At 43.6% G+C, this 21601-nt stretch overlaps 1 protein-coding gene across 1 annotated transcript in view; it reads right to left on the reverse strand.

Moving 5' to 3' along the window:
- Nucleotides 1-8290: 8290 nt before the first annotated feature.
- Nucleotides 8291-21601, reverse strand: part of SNED1 (sushi, nidogen and EGF like domains 1) — a 3218914-nt gene continuing 3205603 nt past the window's right edge. The window contains exon 21 of the transcript XR_011276037.1: nucleotides 8291-8757. The gene's annotated coding sequence lies outside the window, so the exon portion shown is untranslated. The remainder of the gene's footprint in view (nucleotides 8758-21601) is intronic.

Genomic DNA, 21601 nt, shown 5'->3' on the forward strand with positions numbered 1-21601 from the left:
GGTGACTTAGAACTAATAGGTTTTTCCATGTGCTACCATACAAAACCAATTGCAAACTGTATGGCTTTCTATCCAATTTTTCAAAGAAAGTGCTGTAAAATGCAACATTTTAACCCAATCTTTCAAAGATTTTCTTGGCAGTGCGAAACCCTCTCAAGCACCCTTGTTTGAATTGGGCCTGCCCACAGTGCTCTGTCGAACCCGCTTAATTGGCGCAAACATTTAAGCCCCTCCCGTCCAAAAATTCACCAGCCTCCACTGTACATCATCTATCTGTCACTGTGCATGATGTGTGTTTTAATGTTCACACAGGGGCAGAGCGCTCCTTAATGCTTTCGTTACACACCGCGCACAGCCATGGCATCCTATATATATTTATGCATACGATACAAAAGTTAGTCTGGCATAAAACTTTCTTCAGCAGAGAAACCTAACTTGCTGTAGTTCATTTGCAGTTCTGGGACTATACCATATGTGGGTTCCTCCACACAAACTCAATGGAAGATTTCTCACATCTCCTGTTTGCAGCTCTGCTGCTGCTGGCCCAGTGCACAAAATCGTAAGGGGGCCTCCCCACATTCTTTTGCCCCGGAACACACCACACCTTTTGACAGCCCTGCTGACCGTGTCATGTGGCACTTGTCACATGCCACGTTCAGCTCCAACCCCTTCTTCGTGCTCTCCCAGCTTCCTGATTCCTGTTCGTGAGCAGCACGGAGGAGCTGAGGGTGGCCTGGAGTGACGGACCTAAGCTGAAGAAACAGGTAAGAAGGCTTTTTAAAACAAATAGTTGTTTATTTTGCATTTGTGAAGTGTGTGTCAGGTGTATGTATGTGCTGTGGGTCGGTGAGTGGTAGGTGAATGAGATGAAATGTGATAGTGTGTTTGAATGTTCTGGGTGTGAGGGTGTGTGCCTGTGTACATAATGCAGTGAGAGTGGATGTAAGGGAAGGTGTATGAATGAGTGACTGGTGGCTTAATGAGTACGAATGTGATAGTGTGTTTTTGAACATTCTGGGTGGTTGGGTGGCTGGGTGGCTATGTACCTGTGTAGATAATGCGGTGAGAGTTGATGGAAGAGAAGGTTTATGGGTGAATGACTTGTGGGTGAATGAGTATCAATGTGATAGTGTGTTTTTGAATGTTCTGGGTGGGTGTGTACCTCTGTAGATAATGCAGTGAGAGTGGATGTAAGAGTATATTTATGAGTGAGTGACTGGTGGGGGAATGAGTATGAATGTTATAGTGTGTGTTTGAATGTTCAGGGTGGGTGGGAGTGGGTGGATGTGTGCCTGTCTTGATAATGAGGTGGGATTGGATGTAAGAGAAGGTGTATGAGTGAGTGACTGGTGGGTGAATGAGTATGAATTTGATGGGGTGTTCGAATGTTCTGGATGGGTGCCTGTGTGGAGAATGCAGTGTAAGTGGACGCGAGAGGTGTATGGGTCAGTGAGTGGTGGGTGAATGAATAGGAATGTGATAGTGTGTGTGTGACTGTTCTGGATGTGTGGGTGGATGAGTTCCTGTGTGGAGAATGCAGTGCAAGTGAACGTGAGAGGTTTATAGGTGCGTGAATGGTTGGTGAGTGAGAAGGAATGTGAGTGTGCATGTAAGGACCTGGGAGATTGGGGATCACTAGAGCATTATTGACCCATCCTTTATTGACTTTGCATGTTTTACTGGTATTTTCGGGCAAAGCCAAGTTCACGTGTGTCATTACCTGGCTAGACTGGCATTTTGGTGCAGCCAGCCTAGCCATTGCTTCCTGTGGCATGACATCTATTACTCGGCATCTTTCATAAAGCAAGCATGATGGAGTAGTATTTCATCGCTAGTCTGACGTTTTGGTGTAGTGGTCTGTATATTTCTTACTGTAGCATGACTTTTTATTAACTGAGCACCTATGATGAATGAAGCATGATACGTGTTCTTATGGGTCTAGACTGGCTTACATTGAAACCAGTTTGTAAATGTTTTCTTATTGTGACATGTCCCTTTTAATGGCCAAACCAACGGGAGTATGTTCTTACATAGGAGTACTGGCACATATTGGCAGAGGCAGCGTTGTGCTCAGTACCAGTAATAATACTAAAAAAAAAACATCTCAAAGCGGGTATGTGTATGTTCTCATATGAGAATGCTAGCATATGTTGGTGGAGCCAGCATGGAAATGTATGGGCACAGCCAGCATGACAATGTTTTGTACTGGCATATATTGCAGGGACCGGCATGACAATGCATTGGGAAATGCGCCTGTGCACTTTTGGTGACTTACATCTATTGTACTTTTTTTCATGAGTTACCCCACACCCTACAAAACCGATTGCATGACAAGGGAGTGATTGGAAGGGTAGAGAGTGTACAGGAAACTGCTTATTCTCACAGCAGTCGTTAAGTGGGTGCTTTCAGACCAAACTCTCTCCTTGAACTGCTTTGCAACATTGAAGCTGCACTAGATTGGACTCATTAGAATGAGTAAAGAAGTTAGATGCCCCCCATACAAAAAAGTTTGCACTCTCCCACGTCCCTGAAGTTAGCGCCTCTCCCAACATTTCAAGGGTTAGCCCCCTCCCCAAACTTAGGTTTTGTTGCGCCCTAAGGCTGATCAAGCATAAGCAAGACGTGAGTTTGAGATTTCATAGTACATGAGTGATTGACTGGTGTGTGATGAATGTAGAGGTAAATCCAGATTGGAAGATAGCATAATGTGCAGGTGGCGGGGTGGGCAGGGACCAAGACTGATACTGGAGGACAGGCGTCTGCGACTGCAGCAGAAATGATATCGCTCCAGGTGATCGCATCTTCATCTGTGGCTGCATGTTTCTGATGTATTTAAAAATGTTGCACTTCCTGTTTTGTCAAAGGGTGAATGGTTGTGTGCCATCACTTCTCTGTGATGTCACTTGGGGGCGGGGTCACATGACATCACTTCCCGTGATGTCATCAGCAGTCAAGGGTTGTGTGATGTCACTTCCGCTACCCCTGGCCTTTTGGTGAAATGACGTGCCTGATTTCATTCCATCTTTACTGGAGAAGCTAAAGAATTCATTGGTAGATACTAGTCAAATGGGCTGGCTTTGCTCTAAGAGTCAAACATGTGCTGGCAGAGCAACAAAAAAACATTGAGTCTAACAACTGTTTCTTTTTGTACAATTCTATTTGGAGATTAGATGACAAAGACCGGCCCACCTTGGGGCAAATCTGCCCAAAGTAGGTATAGTAACGCTGGGTAGCATTGTACCAGGCCTGTCTCAAAATAATTTTCAGAGTACAGTTTGTAATGTTTTGCGTAAGCTGGACACACCAATACAAAATGTAATAAGTCTCTGTTAGGTGCTTGGCATAAAGGTGACTCGGGAGGATAGCTCAGCGGCAACCTGCTCGCCTTGGAAGCAAGACGACATGGAGCAGCACAGGTACGATCCCTGGGTCCGCGCTTAGAAACCTCTGGGTATTAAGCGCGTTATGAATAACCTATCATATCATATCATTTATCAGTTAAATTATCCAGACATTTTGATTGAATCGCTCTCAAGGTCAGGCAATTGAATCTTGCCCAAGTAGTCAGGAGACATTGGCCTGGGTTGGTAGCCCATAGCAAATATTTTTGTAGAGCACCCATAGTAATAACGAAATGGCTACAGTTTTTTTTTTAAAACATCTTTTTATTGATTTTGAGCAAACCGATTAACAACAATACTCCCTCCCCCCAAGAAATGGCTACAGTTAAATGGTTTTAAAAGCTCATTTGTTTCTCTTTTATCCTGAATATGAGCAGTCATGTTCATATTCAATTGCTTTGCCATGGTGGATGATAACGTTTTGAGGGCCGTAAACTGATTTAGAGAATTAATTTCTGGAGGCATGCTTTTATTATATTTCATCCATGGTATCTCTAATGCCTTACACAATATTAATAAAAGCTCTTTTGAGTAGGAGCCACTTTTTCATTGCACCTCAAACAAATCCCATGAAGAATCAGTAGGGTGGCTACGTGATCTTCGATGTATGGTAGGCCTAGTTCTAAATGTACCCTGTGATTTGCTGACGATAGGGTAGGGCCAATCATTTCCTTAAAAAACATTCTCACAAACTTGGACAGCATTTATTTATTTATTTATTGTTTGCTTGTTAGGCGCTTATACGGGAAAATAAATGCTGTTTCAAAGCTCCCAGTGGGCAGCAGGGAGGGAGCATGGGATAGCAGTACAATTCAATAGAAAATGATACAGATGGGGAAGGAACGTCCAAACCTACTATGCCTTGTGTGAGAAACCTGAAGGTGTCTCCCTGGCTAAACCCCGGGGATCTTTCATCCAGGTGGCCAGGACACGGCCATCGATATTGGATCCAGTTCCTGGGGGTGGACTAGTGAGGGAGGATCATCTGAATGGGGGGTCCTCGTGGACTGGACACTGACGGGTGAGATGCGGTATCCCCCTCCCGCCCCTTTCAACACCTTTTCCCCATCCTACCACGTAGAACATTCAAAAACACTGCCCCCGCCCCTTTACCGACACGAACACTTTCGTACAATACACAAGAGAACGGACTAACACCAGAGCCGTTTACCTGACATGTCCCAATACGATGGCCAGGCAATTGACCAGAATCACACACATCTGACGGCCCTTTCCCTTCCCCACAGGGATAAAAGGTGGATGGAGCAAGAGAGCGCAGTACGAGCAAGGTAGACCGCACAACAAGACGGTTAATCTAACCAGGCAGTTCAAGAGAAGGAGAAAGGCGGCAAGAATCGAGAGGCTGACAAGGAGAGCAGCGACCTTGCCTTTTCCGACCCATACCCGCAAACCCTTCACAGAAGAAAACATAAGCCAATAGCCAAACAGTCCTGCAGCAAATGTCACAGGTACACGGGACATGCCTACGCCGATAAGCCGGAGTGAGGGAGACGCCTGCAACCGTGGTACCGGCCTTGACTCCAGAGCTGAGGAAAGCCAAGTGGTTCATCACAGCTGGTGAGTGGAAGGGGAAGCCGATAAGAAACGGAACTGTGTTGAATGAAACTGGCAACGTTGCAAATTAAGAAGAGTTCAAAGAACTGTGAATTTTAAAGGGAAGACTAGCTGCACAGGGGACCGGCACCACGTGGGTGCTGACACGAGAAACTCTGGTCAATCCCAGGTGAATGGAAACTACTGATACCAGAAGGCCGTAGGAGAGTCGCCCAGATAGGTCAAAGTGGTCATACAGGAGGTCTAGCAAAATCCCTGTACAGTCGAAAGCCTTTGACCTAAAAACTATAAGAAAGCAAGAGAAGTGAATCCTGCATACCTTGAATGTGAATGAGAAGTTGGCAAGAATGAACCTGGTGGGGGGATGCTCACGAAGAGGGGACTAAGTCTAAAGTCCAAAGAAACAGTGTGTTGACAAAGGTGAACCCGGTAGAGGGATGTCCGCGAGAACTGTTTAAAAAGACACTAAGATTTGTAAAGGAGAAAAGCCATAGTGTACCCGGTGGAGGGAGGCTGGAAATTGAAAGGGGTCTGTGCCCAGAAGAGGGGGAAGTGGGGGTGAAGAATCACCATCCCCGGTACCCGTTGAAAAGATTTTTCATTTGTTAGGTTTTCAACAAAAACACATCAGGCCTTCGGAACCAGGGGGCAAAACCACTGAAGACCCTGATATTAATAGGATCTGTTTTTGAGGATCCAAACTCAGGGGGGAGATCCAGGGGGTGAAAAGGCTATCACCCAAGGACACAAGGAATACGAGTCAGCGCCCAGAAGAGGGGGACCCAAGGGTGAACCATTATCACCCTAATTGAGAGCCATAGGGAGCCCGGCAGAGGGAGGCTAAGATTCAAGAAGGGTGTGCGTCCAGAAAAGGGGTACCCATGGGTGAACCCATCACCAGATGACTATTGAGAAATTAACTTCATTTATTTTGTTATTTAATTATCGTGAGTACATCAGGTCCTTGAAGGCAAGAGAAACAAGACTTTCCCATTGACGGCCCTGATAGCTGAAATCGGAACTGTCGTCTCATGCTGGGAAAGCTCGAGAGTTTACTGTGCTCCCAGATCCTACATTACCCCGTGCTCAAAACGTGGGGAAGTGAGACCCAGGTCACTGCATCCTGACTTATTATTGGTGAACACTTCTTTCTTTTTCCTGAACATTATCCCACACTCTTATGTATCAGTTGCAAGGATTGGCAATAGGTTTTTCTTTGTATAGGCCCTTTTTTATTTGACACTACGCCACTAGGACTGCCTTATTTTTCATTTAATGGTCGACGCTTGCTCCCATTTTAAGATTTAGATTAGGCATTTTTTCCAACTTACATACAGTTTAATAAACACCCTTGAACTGTGATCACTTGTCTGTCTTTACTGTTCCCACCATGAGTTCCTTACACTTGTGAGTATTCAGAACGTGCAAGTGCAGCAAGGTAGAGGGCAGTGGGGTAGGTGCTGTGGTGTCCGTGCTCGAAGGAGAGCTGCAGATGAAGTGCAAGGTATGGTACGTGCTATGCGGCCAGGAGCCGCATTGGGTCGAAAGTGCTAATCTCCAATGCGGAGGGTGTGGCGAGGCAATTGCTGAAGGAAGACAGATGCTGGGGAGATTGGGAGTGAATGGTCAGAGGCCGTGAGGATGCATAAGGGTCCAAGACACCAACCACAGCAACTGTGAGATTAACATAGGAAGAAGGGAAGGAGGAGGAAAAGAGGAGAGTTTTGAGTTGCTTTCGGAACTTAAGACGGTCCTGCTCAAGACGCAGAGGGAGAGGGAGGCTGTTCCAGAGGAGGGATCCAGCTGAGGAAAGCGAGCAGCCTCCTTCCTCTGTTTAGCTAAATGCTTTACATCCACAGAGTTGGTGCCAGAACAGCGTACAGGTCTGCAAGGAGAGTATTTGGTAAGAGAAAGTTGCAGATAGTGTGATCCCCGGCCCCAGCCAGCCTTGTGGATGATGCAGAGGGATTTGAATTTGAACTGTGCAGCAACTGGGAGCCAGTGGAGGCTTTTTAGGGCAGGAGAGATGCAGTCCCTGTACTTAAGGCCAAGGATATGTTTCGCTGCTCTATTCTGGATTAGCTGAAAGGGTCACAGAGTGGAAGATGGTAGACTGAGGAGGAGGCTGTTGCAATAGTGAAGCCTAGAGAGAACCAGGGCTCGTGAAACATTGAGCTTCTGGGGGAAAGTGAGAAATGGGAAAATTCCTTTGAGAAAGAAGAGTTGTAAGTGGGACCTCTTGGCAATGTCCTGCCTGTGAGGGAGGAATGATAAGGAGGAGTCAAAGATGACTCCAAGGTTTCTGGCTTCAGAAGGAGCAGTGGGAGAGCCCAAGGTTGGAGCCTTCCCAAAGCCCCACTGTTCTCAAAATCAATTAATGTTGTTTAAATTCCTACACAGCAATACATCTCTCTCTCTTTATGCATCTCTGTCTTTCTCTATCCTTCTCCCTCTATGCATCTCTCTACCTAACCATGTCTCTCCTCCTCCTTCTCCATCTATGAATTTCTCTATCTCTCTTTCCATCTATCTATATGCATGTAATTCTATGTATCTCTTTATCAACCCATTTATCCATCTACCTCTGCACATCTAAAATCCATGCATTTCTCTGTGGCTATATCCATCTCTGCCTTTAAATGTAACTCTATATATCTCTTTAACTATCTATCAATCTATCTATTCACCAATCTCTGTGCCTCGCTTTATCCATCTCCCTCTGTGCATTATCTCGCTATTAATCTCTCTTTATCCATCACTCTCTATGCATATCTCTATCTACAACTTTATCCATCTCTCTCGCTATGTATCTGTCTATCTCTCTATCCATTTCTTTTTCCATCAATGCATTTGGGTTTTGTGAACTATGACTTACTCAATAGATCTGTTGCCCCGCCCATGTCTGTATGAAGTATTGTGTCTGATTGTATCGATCTCTGTTTGTAACTCTGTACCCCCAGAACTCGCAAATAGACTGTTGTACAGCCAGACTTCATTGCACAAAGGTGCATCTATGACTCTAGTCTTTGTATTCTGTATCGCTCAGGTCCAGTTTATGCAGACACATTGTTGCCCATAGTAACTTTCCATTCCTCCCACCGCCCCTCTGACACCCCATCTGACTCCACCCATCCCTTCATTGTCTCTGTCACAATGTATGATGGTACTTTATTTCTGCAGTTGTCGACCAAGATCACTCGATATTGTGACACTTTACTATTTTATTCAAAAATGTACCTGTAACAATTATATGCATTTGTTGTTAAATAAATCATGTTTTATTTGTGTTACAAACTTGTACATCATTATTCATTTAAAAAAAAATGTTGATTGGGAAAACCAGCAGCAATGACTTTTCGAATGGATTGTGTCCTCTCACGTATTCCTCATCTCTCGAAATATCCATATTCAGCTTTAGGTTCCTCAGAAAAGAAATTCAGCAGAGGGCAGTGTGTGTCAATGTCCCTCGAGGGTCCCCATCCTGATGTCAACGTCACCACTGGTATATATAGCTCACCCAGAGACTGTTGGCTTCAGTTCCGTTTTCCACAACATCTATCGCTTTGGCAGATTGGCGAGCTTCTGTTCGCTCGAGAAACTTATTGAGTGAATAATGGCATCTTCGTCGGCATCATCGACTCCAGAATCGGGGTTTAAAAAATGCCACGACTGCATGACGAAGATGTCTGTTACAGACCCCCATCGGGTGTGTCTGTGGTGTTTGGGATCCAATCATAAGACATCAGAGTGTGGATTGTGCCTTTCGATGACAGTGAAGGTCCTGAAAGAAAGGAAAGGGAAGTTAGCTGCAGGTTGGTCAAATAAATCCCCTTTGACGACTCTGTCAAAGCGATCCCCCGATGAGTTCAGGGGCGACTCTCCTCGTCGAGAGAAAGCTAACAGACATTCTCGATCCAGGAGTGGATCTCACCACTCATCTTTGTCATTACGACAAATGAAATAAAGGCATAAAAGGTCATCGTCCTCTTAATCGAGTTCCTCCCCTGACGAAATCAGCTTCACCGGCTGAACGGGAGAGATTCTGTCAAAAAATGCTCCAAGTCTTCGAGAATGCAGCTCCAACCGCCTCGAAGCAGAAGAGTAGGAGCCATGCCCCGGTTGATGGAAAACCCTGACAAAGAAAAGGCAAAGGACAAACCCTGTCAACCCTCAAGCCTGGGTGTCCATGAGAAAACTCAGTGAGAACCTTCAGCGGTCCTTTTGAGTCGAAACCTACTCTTTTGAAGCCAAAATCTCCAACACCTTCGACGTTAAAGGGTTCAACGCCCCTACTGGCTAAATCTTTGACGCCATTGTTGTCTAAACCTTCGACAGCGCCGAGAACTTTGATGCCATCATCGACAAAAATGCAGAAACTGTCAAAGGATGTAGAGAAATCTAAAGAATCCTTCACCCTACTTCCAAGAAAGGACTTTTTCCAAGTCTCTTTCTGCAGTATATGAGGAGCATAGCCATCAGAGGATGAAGCACAGCCATTTGGCTTGGAGTATGGGACAGAAGGCGTTCCAGAGGCTCTAATATCAGACGAGGATGGGATGAAGAATCTGTATGAGACACTACAGACAGCACGTGGGATAGACACCCGAGATTGAATTTGGCATACCAGACCCCTCAGATCAGGCAGATGGGACCCCAAGAGGACCCTGTTCTTCCCCTCCATATAGCCTTGCAAAGGCGGATCAGTGCAAACTTGGATACGCCAGAGTTAATTCCGGCCGTGAATAAAAAATTGTCGATTAAATACAGGACTTTTGGTAGTGATCCTTATCTATCCAAACTTCCCACTCCAGAAAGCCTGGTGGTATAGGCCGCCACATCTACTTCGAAGCAGACTTCCTACCCAATGATTCCCCCAGACAGGGATGACAAACGCTATGATGCCTTGACAAAAAAGTATTCTCGGCTGGGAGTATGGCCCTTAAGTCCGTGAACACCACATACGCACTTGCTAAATTCACATTTACCCTATGGGACTGTATAGCAATGGTGGCTGTTCATATTCCCAAAGGGGAAGAAAGAGACATATTTTTTAACATTATTAAAGTTGGGAAGGTCCCTTCAAATTGGTCTGGACTCTGCAGACAGTAGCAGCAGAGTAATGGCAGCTAGCATTGTGATGCTCAGATTTGATTTCTACCACCCTAACATTTGATTTAATAAAGTATTTTACTTTGAACTTTAAGTCTGTTATCTGAGTATTGCTTCATGATGCCTTCACAGGGGTTCCCAACTTCTTCAACAAGGGTATAATACACATTGACAATGTTTTTCCCACAAATTCTTTAACACATGCAGTGCAGGTTATATTCCTCTCCCCCTTGATGATTTCTACAAGGAGGGCTTTTCTCCTGCCACCTCGGAGTTCCTTCTACACCACCAGTTAGCTGCTGTTGATGTTTATTTTTCAGGTATCGCTCATTAGGAAAACGTTATCCCCTTTTATTTATAATTGCCTTTCTTTGGCTTAGGCAATGCTGGTTATCTTCCCTTCCAGGTGATCTCCCTTCTTGTGGATTACATTCACTTTGTTCCAATATTGCCCCCTCTTTACTTTGACAATGGTAGTTACAATATTGTTTCACTCAGTCTGTCCCGACATGAGAGTTACAGCAAAAATGCTTTAGTTCAATAGTTCGGTATTTAAAAGGGTTGCTTTGAGCCAGCAGTCTTTCCTTGCGCTTCTTTTGGACACACTGCTGCTTTAACTTCTTCTTTTGTCGGGACCATTTGGGCGTCTGACAGCTCCGATCACACTCTTGTTGCTTGCACCTACTGGAAAGGGAGCCTTCTTTGCTCCTCGCAAACTCTGGTGAACACCACCCACCGGGGTAGGGTGCAGATCTCAGAGAGCTTGGCTCTCCTATGGGACAGCTAGTCCCAGCACAGCTTCCCGCTGCACGCTCTCTGCATTCAGGATTCCCAACTCATGTGACTTTCTCGGCACTGCGTCCCGCTGACAACACAGCAACAGTTCCCGCGTCCTCTTCCTCCTGCGGCCCCCACTGCTTCTTCCTAATGGCCTGCACCTGAAGGGGCTTTAAATATTTAAAAGTCCCACTCAGGTGTGGATCATTATAACCACTAGACTGCACACTACAGTTCTGCAACTCTGAGCCCCTCTTCCACGTCTCAGTACTAAGATCATTATGGGACTTGAAGTCCCTAATGTTCTTATTCTTTTTAACCTTATCTAATCGACTCTGTCCTAATGATTTATACAATGCATCTTTAGGGAAGGTTTTTAAAGGAGTTAATGGTTGGTTTGGTTTTATAATTCAAACCTAAGGTGGAATTATAACTATCAGAAGTAGTGGTATTGATTCTCTGATCCTTACATATATCAATCCCATGTTCAGCATAAGGGTTTTTACAACGGACAATTTGCGTAATCTTGGGAAGGGAAGACTTACTATGACAGCAAGCCATTAAGTATTTCAGAATTATAGAAACATCATCCTCCGAAGAAGATGAATACTGTGTCTCTCCTAACTAAATTATCCTTTTCCATTGGTGGCCTTCTCCTCCCATGTGATCCACCCGGCTAATTCCACCCCCCAGGTTTAGGTTCAGGTAGCAACTGCCTTCCCCTGGCCTCCTGAGAGGAGACTTTAGGCTGGGATTCTGTGAGGACTCTGTAGGAATCATCACAGCATTCAGAGTGAGTCACTGTAGTAGCAAACTGCCCAGAAGGCTGGAAACTTCACCTGACATAGTGTGAAACCTTGCAACCATTATGTGTACACTCTAAGTGGGAAACTGCAGTGTGTCCTAGTTGAACTCCCTGCCCCTTTCTGTCCGTTGACTGTCATTGTTGGAATCATAGTTCACTCGGCCTAGGCGAGGCTTTAGTGTCTGCTGAACTGCTGCTTCAATAACCATGTCCGCCATCTTGGAGTTCCTAACATCTGCTTCCTCTTTAGATCATTTGAATAGCGACTGGATGGTGGGTCCTAGTTTTGAAGATGGCTTCCAGTTTTTAAATGGGATTTGGCACTCGCTAGTCCCTCCTGTTGGGCTGTCCTTTCTTAGTCCCACTCTGGCCCTGCCCAGGGGGAGGACTCACGCTGGCTAACTATTCTCAAATGTATGAGAATGGATACCTTTTGTGAAGACTTGCTAACTGTCTCATGCATAGGTCAGATCCCCACTTTATTTGGGTTAACATAGGAGCAGTTGTTTTACCCACATGAGGGGAGTTGAGTATGCAGGTGCTGCTGGCTCCATAGGAACACTGCTCTACAGTACTCTTAAAGGGGTGCCTATTCTGTGGCAAACTCCTCCTTTCAAAGCCTTGCATGGTGGCTTCCTGTGTCTGTCCTTTGAATAAGGTTGTGGGGCTTTGTCACACCTTACATTCCGAACTGCACCTTTATTTTACCTTATCTTTGCAGTAGGAAAACCCATTAACATCGACAGCTGGTAATTATGTAAGGACATAACATGTCCTTACATACCCTCTTTTCTTTTATCTTCAAATTGGGGCGCAGGTCCGCCTAGTCGGGACCATATTTTTTGGTTAAGGAAATCTAACACCATGCACATTCTGTGCATGATATCATTGCCCAGATAAAAATAATTTTGTGTTCCACTCACTATCCACACATTGTGGTAGATGGTTATTTGTCCAATATTAATCTTTAGCATGCACCTTCCTGCAATTCGATTTTCAAAATCTGGACTGTCCAAACCAGAGACATATTGGTTTTTAATTCTAAATGTTGTGATCTCCTCCCTTTCCATTATTCTCTGCAGTAGTTTCTCATTAATAAAACTTCTTTCCTGTTCAAGCGCCAAAGTGGCTTTTATCATTTTAGAATGGTCAGTTATATCAATGTGAATCCATGGCTGCTCATCTTCCATGTGTATTTCAGCAAGGGTGGTGATGTGTTTTACTGGGTCTGCTTTGGGAATAGTGTTCTGTTTGTATTTCTTCTATTTTAAATAGAAGCACAATGTGTGTTCATCTATTTCAGTTTGCCATTTCTTCCTAGGATCCAAATAAATCTGCACAGATTGTTTTTCTTTTTTACTTTGCATTTTATCCTGACACATCAAAATGACAGTGACACTAGGCACACAGCTATTCTGTAGGTACACCTCCACTGCATCATTTGATTTGGCAACAGTATGGCATTCATTTACACTGCTGTTTTGTCTTAATGGTTTTTTGGTTAAAGACCACAATACCCCATTTACCCCATCTATGAGAGGAGACAATCTTTTCAGGCAATCTGTCCCCATCAAAAATGGAATTTCACAAATAGATGTTATCAATACTTCTTGTTTCATTCTGTGTTTTCCTATCTTTGTCAACCTCGGTAACACCCACGATAGGCACCTCCTCACTGTTAAAGTTATGTACTGGGCCTTCACTCTGCCTCACTGTGATCTGATTCTGTGGAGATCTCCCTTCATTGATACTTTTTGCCAATTCTTTGGACATAAATGTGGCCTGTGCGCCTGTGTCAATCATTGCAAATGTATTGCATTTCTCTTCAACAGTAATGGGAGCATAATATCTGTCTTCAATTTCCTCTAACACACACAAAAAGTGCCAATTCTTACTGATTTCAGGATTCACTTTTCTCAGACCTTTCTCACTTTTGGCTAAGCACATCGGTAAATGAAAGGACATTTTTCCCTCCTTTCTGTCCATTTCCATTTGAGAAACCTTACTCACCTCCCCATATTCAGGGGTCCTTTGGAGTGTGGGTACTGTTCGCCCTTCCATCCGGGGATCATCAGAGTTCACACTACAATACTCCAACTGAATATGTGTAAAAACATCACCTGATAACTTGTCATTTTCTAATTATGGACTTTTGTAGGTATTTGGTATGGTACCAATCTTTTTAACTTCCTCACAAATCTCCGGGTCAAAGAACTCTTCAGGTGACTGATCTGTACCCTCCTTTTGAGTACTTATTCTTCCTCCCTGTATTTTATTAGCATCTTGATTGCAAAATCTGTCCCTCCCTCACATTCTACGCTACCAAACTCCTAATCTCCTCTCTCATCTTTTCCCGCCTCTTCTACTGCTCCTCTCTAATCTTCGGACTTCCCGCATATCAGCTTGCCCCTCTTAAATCCATATACCACTCTGCTATTCGTACACTTTGTCTCCTTACCTCCCGCGACTCCATCTCCTCCTCGCTCTCTCACCTTTGCTGGCTACCTTTCCACCTACAACTAATAAAATTCCCCTTTCTCTGCCTTGTTTTCAAATCCCTCCATGGTCTTGCTCCTCCTTATCTCTCCTCCCTTCTCTCCTTCTACTCCCCCTCTCGCTCCCTTCGTTCTGCTGACCACTTCCTTCTCACTGTACCTCCTTCCCCCTGCGCTTCCTCCCGGTTCAGCTCCTTCCAACTTCTTGCTCCTCTGCACTGGAACTCTCTCCCCCTCTCAATCCGCTCTTCCACTACCCTCACCTCATTTCGCACTTCCCTTAAATCCCTCCTCCTCCATCCCCCACCTTGAGGCGCCCCCTGCCCTCTCCACTCCCCCCGTTTTTTCCCCTCTTTTAATTCTTCTCTCCCTTCTCCCATTACACTCTCTCCCTTCCTTTCACACTCATTCAATCCTTCTCCTGCCCCCCTTACCACTCCTATTCCCACTTCCTTTCACTCATTCAATCCTTCTCCTGTCCCCCCTCAACACTCTTATTCCCACTCCACTCCCCCCCTTCTCAGTTAATTGCTCTTTGCACTGTTTTGTTGAATGATTCAAGTTGCAATTTTTGCTCACAATGTTATTTGTTGTTATTACTCTGTATTTTGTTGTTCCATTGTACAGCGCCTTGGTGTAAAGTGCTCTATAAATCAATCAATCAATCAATCTAGGGAGGGCGTTTTAACATCCACGCTTACTCCCTGATCAGTTATTTTACCCATGCAGGAGTTGTCTTTCTTAAATCTGTCTCTTTGTTCTTTTGGAATTTCCTGTTTTTCTTGTTTTCCTTTTTCATTTGTGCAAATTTCCAACGTTTGATTTAACTCTAGGTTAAATCAAGCCTCTTTTTTAGATGTATTTGAAACTTCTGCCTCATGTTCATTTGCCAGTATTTTCATTTTTACATCATTAAGCATCTGAGTCATTATACAAAACCAGATCAGTGAAATCTGTCTTTTTATCATTGCAGATGTCATGAATATTTAGTCACTTATTATCAGAAGCCACCCGGTCACTACTATGGCCTTCTGCCCCCTCCTTTGATGACTGTTTTTGGGCCGTACAGAGCTTTCCTATTTGTTCAGCCAACATTTTCATTTGGGCCTCGAGACACTGGAATCTTTCCATCTCTCTAGAATCTTCTCTTTGCGGCCTATGCCGATATTGGTTATTCTCCCACTGGTTAAATCTATTCTGATATCTCTCAGGAGAGTGATTCCTATTGGAGTTGTTTCTGAACTCTTGGTTCATGTGGGGCGGGGAGCGGGGTGTACCTATCCTTTGGTTGTAATCCCCTCGTGGCGGTGATTGATTGTATTGACATGGGACATAATTCATATTCTGCCTCATGTCCTGTCTCTCATTTTGCGAGTATTGTCCCCTATGCTGATTCCCATTTTCAGTCAATCGATCCACATACCGGGGTCTATCCTGGTTGCCATATATCATGGTGTTGGGGTCAAATCTGCTCTGTGTCCTCAATGTCTGGTAGGGACCATTACTTCTTTGATCCTGATTTTGTCTCTGATTGTCTTTCATACCTGACTTATCAGGCTGATATCCTGCCTGGGGCCTGTCTCCTAAGTACCTAGGGCTAATGTAGTTCTCCCTACTACTAGGATCATGTGATTGAAACATCGGTGCAGAGGGCATCAACCTCTGTTGATTACCCCTCTGTTCGGGTGTCACATTATTTTTGCCTGGACTTTGAGCGGACTCAAGTGACATTTTAGCTGACCTGATCTCCATTACTGTTGCCGAGGATTCTTTAGATTTTGGTCTAGTATCTTTCATTTTATCACTCTCTCTACCCTGACAGTATAGCACTTCATATAACTTTGTATTTCGGTGCACAATCCACTCAAATTCATGGACTAACTGTGATATAATGTCTTTCTGCAACCTATAGAAATAGGCAGTTTTAAACTCATCGGAATTGGGATCAAAAGATACATCAAAGCGAGAAAAAGCTCTTTTTAAGTCTTGCAAAAATTGGCGAGGGGATGTATTTGGCCCAGCCGTAATCGTGTATGCAACTTTATTTGCATCCTGTAATGATTGGAATGGAGAACAATGACGTCTAATCTCTTTTTCAAACTCTGCCCATGTCATGTTTTGCTGTTCATTTAATCCTCTGATGATACTGGCTGTGGGAGCGTCCAGAGTTAAGTGAAAGTATTGTCTATATTGCTCCTTAGGTATATGGAGGGCTTTATATATATTTATATATATATCATGCACCCCTTCTAAGTGGTCCTCTATACAGCACTCCCCTCCTTTTTTGAACGGTTTGATCAGAGCCTTGATTGATTTCATTATCTTGATAGGACTACTTGGTGCCATGTTTGGGATTGCACTACTTCGTGATTCAACCCTTGTTTCAGGCATATGGGATTGGTGGCGGCCCCCAATGAGTGTGTCAAACCCCCAAGGGCGCTACAACCAGGTTCAGACACTGGCACAGCCACTGGGGCACTATCTCTCCATGTAGAAATAGAATTCACCTCAATTCCATTGAATGTGGTGCCCTGTCGTTTGTCCTGGGACCTCGAATTGCATATTTGCTGTTCCAAATCCTTGCACTTTTTAAGGAGCCGATCTGCCTCCTTACGCAAGTAATTGTTTTCATCACCCAACTTATTAATCACATTTTGCATATCGCTCATTTGCATTTGGCATTCATTAAACTCTGTCTCGTTTGTCTCTTTCTTGAAACATTTTAACTAACTCTTGTTCAGCATTTTGAAGATCACTTTCTTTCTCGAAATTTTCTTTTGTAAAATTTGCAGTTCCAAAATAACCTTGTCTTTATCTTGTCTAATATGATCTACCAATCCTTTCAAGTGTTTTAATTCTTGCTCACTATCCTCAAATTGTTTCTTCCTTTGGGACAATTGATTATCGAGGTCTTTACACTTTGACTGCATGTCCTTTTGACATACCTCCAGTTCTGCTCTTAACTTTTCCTCCTGTTCACTAGCTCCATCTAGTTCAACTTTTAAACTGCTAATCAGCTTGGCATCATTTTCTTGCATTCGCAGAGACCTATTCAAAATGAACCATGTCTTGGCACATAGCCATATCAGACAATCTTTCTCTGCATGTTTATCAGCAGCATTTCATAATCTCAAAAGACAGACCTGAATTATGCTACCTTCTGCAAAAATGTTGTCCAATGGTTCTTTCTGCACTTCCCCATAGAAATGGTCATGCCACTCTGTGGCGTTATTTGAGGACTATGACCCATGTGCATATAATTTTGCCTCCAGATATTGTACCAACTCTGGGAATGTGGCCTCCATTTGAGACATTCTGAGATTCACTTCCAGTGTCACACCTTTCCATTAGAATATTTTCTATTTGCCTGTAGAGAGCCCCAAGCTTAGCACATCTAGTAGAACCCAATGGTTTTATTCATAGCGCCACCTACAGTTTGTGACTGGTGTTACTGGCTTATTTACATCCAGTAACCTATGTGTCGAATTAGATACCCCCTTCCCATCAGCATGCAGGGAAGGAAACATTCATCATACCGAACACAACCCTCTACTTTATAGCTGTTTGTTACTAACTTTCTCTTGTTGCTATTTTAGTTAAAGTGGTAAATTGGTAAATGCACTACTGCACTGATATGAACCTCCCCTTTGTACTTCACCTATGTAAATAATTCACAGAAGCATGAATGACACAGACATCCCAATTGTTTTTATATATGCTTTTTGTATTACATATCATTTACAAGTCACCAGATCTTACCATGTGTTAATTACAGCATCTGCAATATAAAAGAACAGAACAAAACAAGCAGATATTTTGTAAACATGGATTAATGTTCCCACATTTTGAATATAGAAAAAAATAAACATGCATTGATTTCTAACTTCTCTGCACTGCAAGAATCCTAGCCACAAGCTCAGCATACAAATTCCTCACTTGGCCCAAATCCCTTACCGAGGCCAGTAATAATCCGATTCCCGCTGTCTTTTGCAGTCCCATTGTCAGCACGGAACTCCTCTGTAAACTTGTGTGGGGGAGCGCCAACTAATTAGATTCAGTCAGCGCTCTAACCCCTGGAAACTGTCTGTCTGTCTCCTCAGCCCAGCATGAACTAACTGCTCTCTTCATTTCTATTTCTTAGGAAAACTTTACCCGTCCCTTTATTGACGTGGCTTGTCTGCCTACCAATCAGGGTAAAAGGAATGTGCCCTGTGCCAGCCTTCGTTTTCAAAACAATGAAAGCTTCAGGTCCAGAGTTACTGCTTCACTTTGCTTCCTGCATCTTCATATTTTCTGTTCTCACAAGCTGAATAAAACGCTAGTGTGCATTTAAAAATGAATTTTAAATATTGCAACCAAAACATGGATTTCACCTAATTTTGCATAGAAGACTACATTCTCATGTTAAAAGTTGGCACTTAGTACTTGAGTTATGTTAGTAATAATGTTAGTCAGTTATGTATTCTAATGTAGTCTTCATACATGAAGCATCCAAAATACATGGTGCATCTCATTATTTGAACCTGGCAGCAGACTAAGTTTTTCTATGTGTGCTCTGAATATCTGCATTTTTAAATTGGGCCTGGCTGTGTTATAAATCCTGTACTTTGCATGCTACCAATAATGCTATACTGGCAAAAAAAAATGCTATATTACATACTGGCTAAATGCTATCATATGCTGGCAAAAATTCTACACATGCTGGCAAAAATGATATTATATTTTGGCACAAATGCTATACATGTCCTTACAATCCTCAATATTATTTTCATCATATAATTTGTGAGGGGAATTTAAATAAACCTGGTCTCTTTTTGGATCTTCTGTCTCATTTTCCTCTGCTACACAGTTTTCTTTGAAGGGGAAAAGAAAGGTATATTGGCAACCTATTGCGCCTCCAAATAAAAGCAGCACAGCGATCGCACACACTGTAAATACAACCCCTGGGTTATGTGAGGAGGAGACCGGAAGTTGGATTTCCTTCAATGTGCGGGAGGAGAAGGTAGGTTTCTCCATTGATCTTCAGCATTTTCATGCTGTTTTGACCGAGGGAGGTGTTGTTGGAAAGGGGAGACTCTCCACCTTTCCAACGAAACCTACCAACAAGAATTGCTGGGCGCGGATTGCTGTTTTTTTTCAAAATGATGTATGAATCTAGGACTGTGTGGAAGGATGCTGGCTGCTTTCCATAAAAAGAAAGTGCATTGCTGGCTGTAGATTGCTTAATATGCATCCAGCAATGCCACTAGATCAGCAGGGATGCCTTTTTTTGAGGTGTGGGAGGGGCCTGCTTAGTATATGAAGCCGCCCTCTGCCCCTCTGTTTTTGCTGGGCTGACCACAGATGTTCACGTTTTTTTGTTTTTTTCATATACAGTTGTGGCAATGTTGGAGCTGAAGCTTTCACTGTCTTATGTAAGTAGTACCAAATGTGTGTTTTTCCGTTTTATGCATTATAAAGGGGGGGCAGATTGTCAGTGGGGTGGGTGGGACAGGAGTGTTAGTGGTGTGGGCTGGAATAGGTGGTGTGGAAGTAATTGTAGTATGATGTGTGTGCCCTGTATAGAGGATGCCGGCTGCTTAGCATAAAAACAAACTGCATTTTGGGAACATCATAATGACCACAACTTTGTCAAATATGTTTGTGCTAGAAATGCAGGTGTCCTTTTTTCTAAGCATGCAATGTACACTTCGTATGGAGCTCTTTCCTTTTTTTCAGAATGGTCACCATTAGTGTCGACCACCCCCAAGCTCAGAAGTGGTCCCAGGGAGCACCAGCAGGGTCCCAATCCCTCCGGGACGGAAAAGCTGTAATGCAGTCCGGCCAGAGCTCCCGGACGGTCGGGGGTGAGGACCCCAGCCTTGTGCGCCTGTCTCCCATGTGGGTCGACTGTCCCAAAGTCCAGCAGTGGTTCCAGGGAGCCCCGGCAGGGTCCCCATCCCTCCCCGTGTGAAAGGAGAAACACAATATCGAGGCTGAGTACCTCAAAAGGAAATACACCAAACACAGGTTTCAAAGGAACATACAAAGTACTTTATTCTCTATCAAATACAATTATAAAATAGTGCAAAGTCAGATAGCCCTCAGTACAACACAACGAACTCCAGCGTGGTTCAGTGTGTTCAGTGAGAGAAGGTACATTAGAATGCATTAGCTTTTTATACATTTTGTGAGCCCTATGGCCAACCCTTCTTCGGGTTAATATTCTACTTTATACATCACCAATTCTAGGGTTAGTTGCCGAGTCTCAAATAACCGCATCTAACTGGTTTGTTCTTTATTACATGTAACAATAAGCGTATGCATTAACTGTGTATTCTAAGTTTCGTATTGCAGGTCTTCTTAAACATTAATATGATATAGTAAAACAGATGTTTTTTGTCCAATGTGTAAATACATTATCATAATATATACTCGTGGATTGGTTTAATTGCGCAAGTAATCCTTTTACACATAGGTCAACGTAGACGGGACGAGGTCTCGGTTCATGACCTCAACAAGTAGCCTGCAGGCAGATTACACATTAGCAATGTACAGAGGTCAAGACGGCCATGTTGTATTTTGCAATGACATCGTCCACCATTTTAGCTCACAGGGTGACTTTTCCACATAAATCCTAAAATGGCGGTTTGACCTAAAATGGCAGCCTACATAGATTAAAGGTCAGGACCTTGTAACACAGATCTCGCAAATGACTTTCGAGCAGCTTGGCGTAGGCCAATATTAATATATTTATTACAATAGGAGGCACGATATACTTTTTATTCCGACAAACCCTCCTTTTGGCCTATGCCAAGTGCTAAAAACTATTTTGGGTCTCCTTACGAATAACTCCATACATCAGTATCCATGTACCCTGAATCACTTTCTGAAATATCTATTGCCATTAGGTCTTTTACTAATATATCTTTTAACACATATTCTTTTGAAGTTTTATCTGCGGCATACTCCTCATGTCCTATCAAATTTATTGCTTGTGCACAACATCCCCCTAGCATCGAACACATACCAGGCAGACACTGAATACAGCAACAAAGGAACAACAGAACTCCTAAAATAGTTAATAAAACCAAAAGTACCTTCCAACCCCAAGATCGCAAGAAGTCCCAGAACCAAGCGCTTAGGTCCCAGTTTCCCTCGGGAACATGCATTTCGGAACCAAGGACGTGCAGATTTTGTATTGCCTTAAAGGTAGTTGGGGAGGAATCTGGTAGAAAACACAGCAAGCGGACCCCACTAATTTGCATACTCCACCACGCTCAGCTAGAATGACATTTAATGCCATTCGATTTTGGAGTGCTACTAATCTTATTGCTGTCTGCTCTAATGTCATATTGTAGAGTATATCTGTGGTCCGGTCGATGGTTCTCTCCAGTACTCTCGCTAGTTTTCTGATATCTTCTGAATTCGCTATCTGCCCCCAAAATGGCACAACTGAT

Source organism: Ambystoma mexicanum, chromosome 10, assembly GCF_040938575.1.
Source record: "Ambystoma mexicanum isolate Mex_15411 chromosome 10, UKY_AmexF1_1, whole genome shotgun sequence".
In the NCBI taxonomy this organism is placed as follows: domain Eukaryota; kingdom Metazoa; phylum Chordata; class Amphibia; order Caudata; family Ambystomatidae; genus Ambystoma; species Ambystoma mexicanum.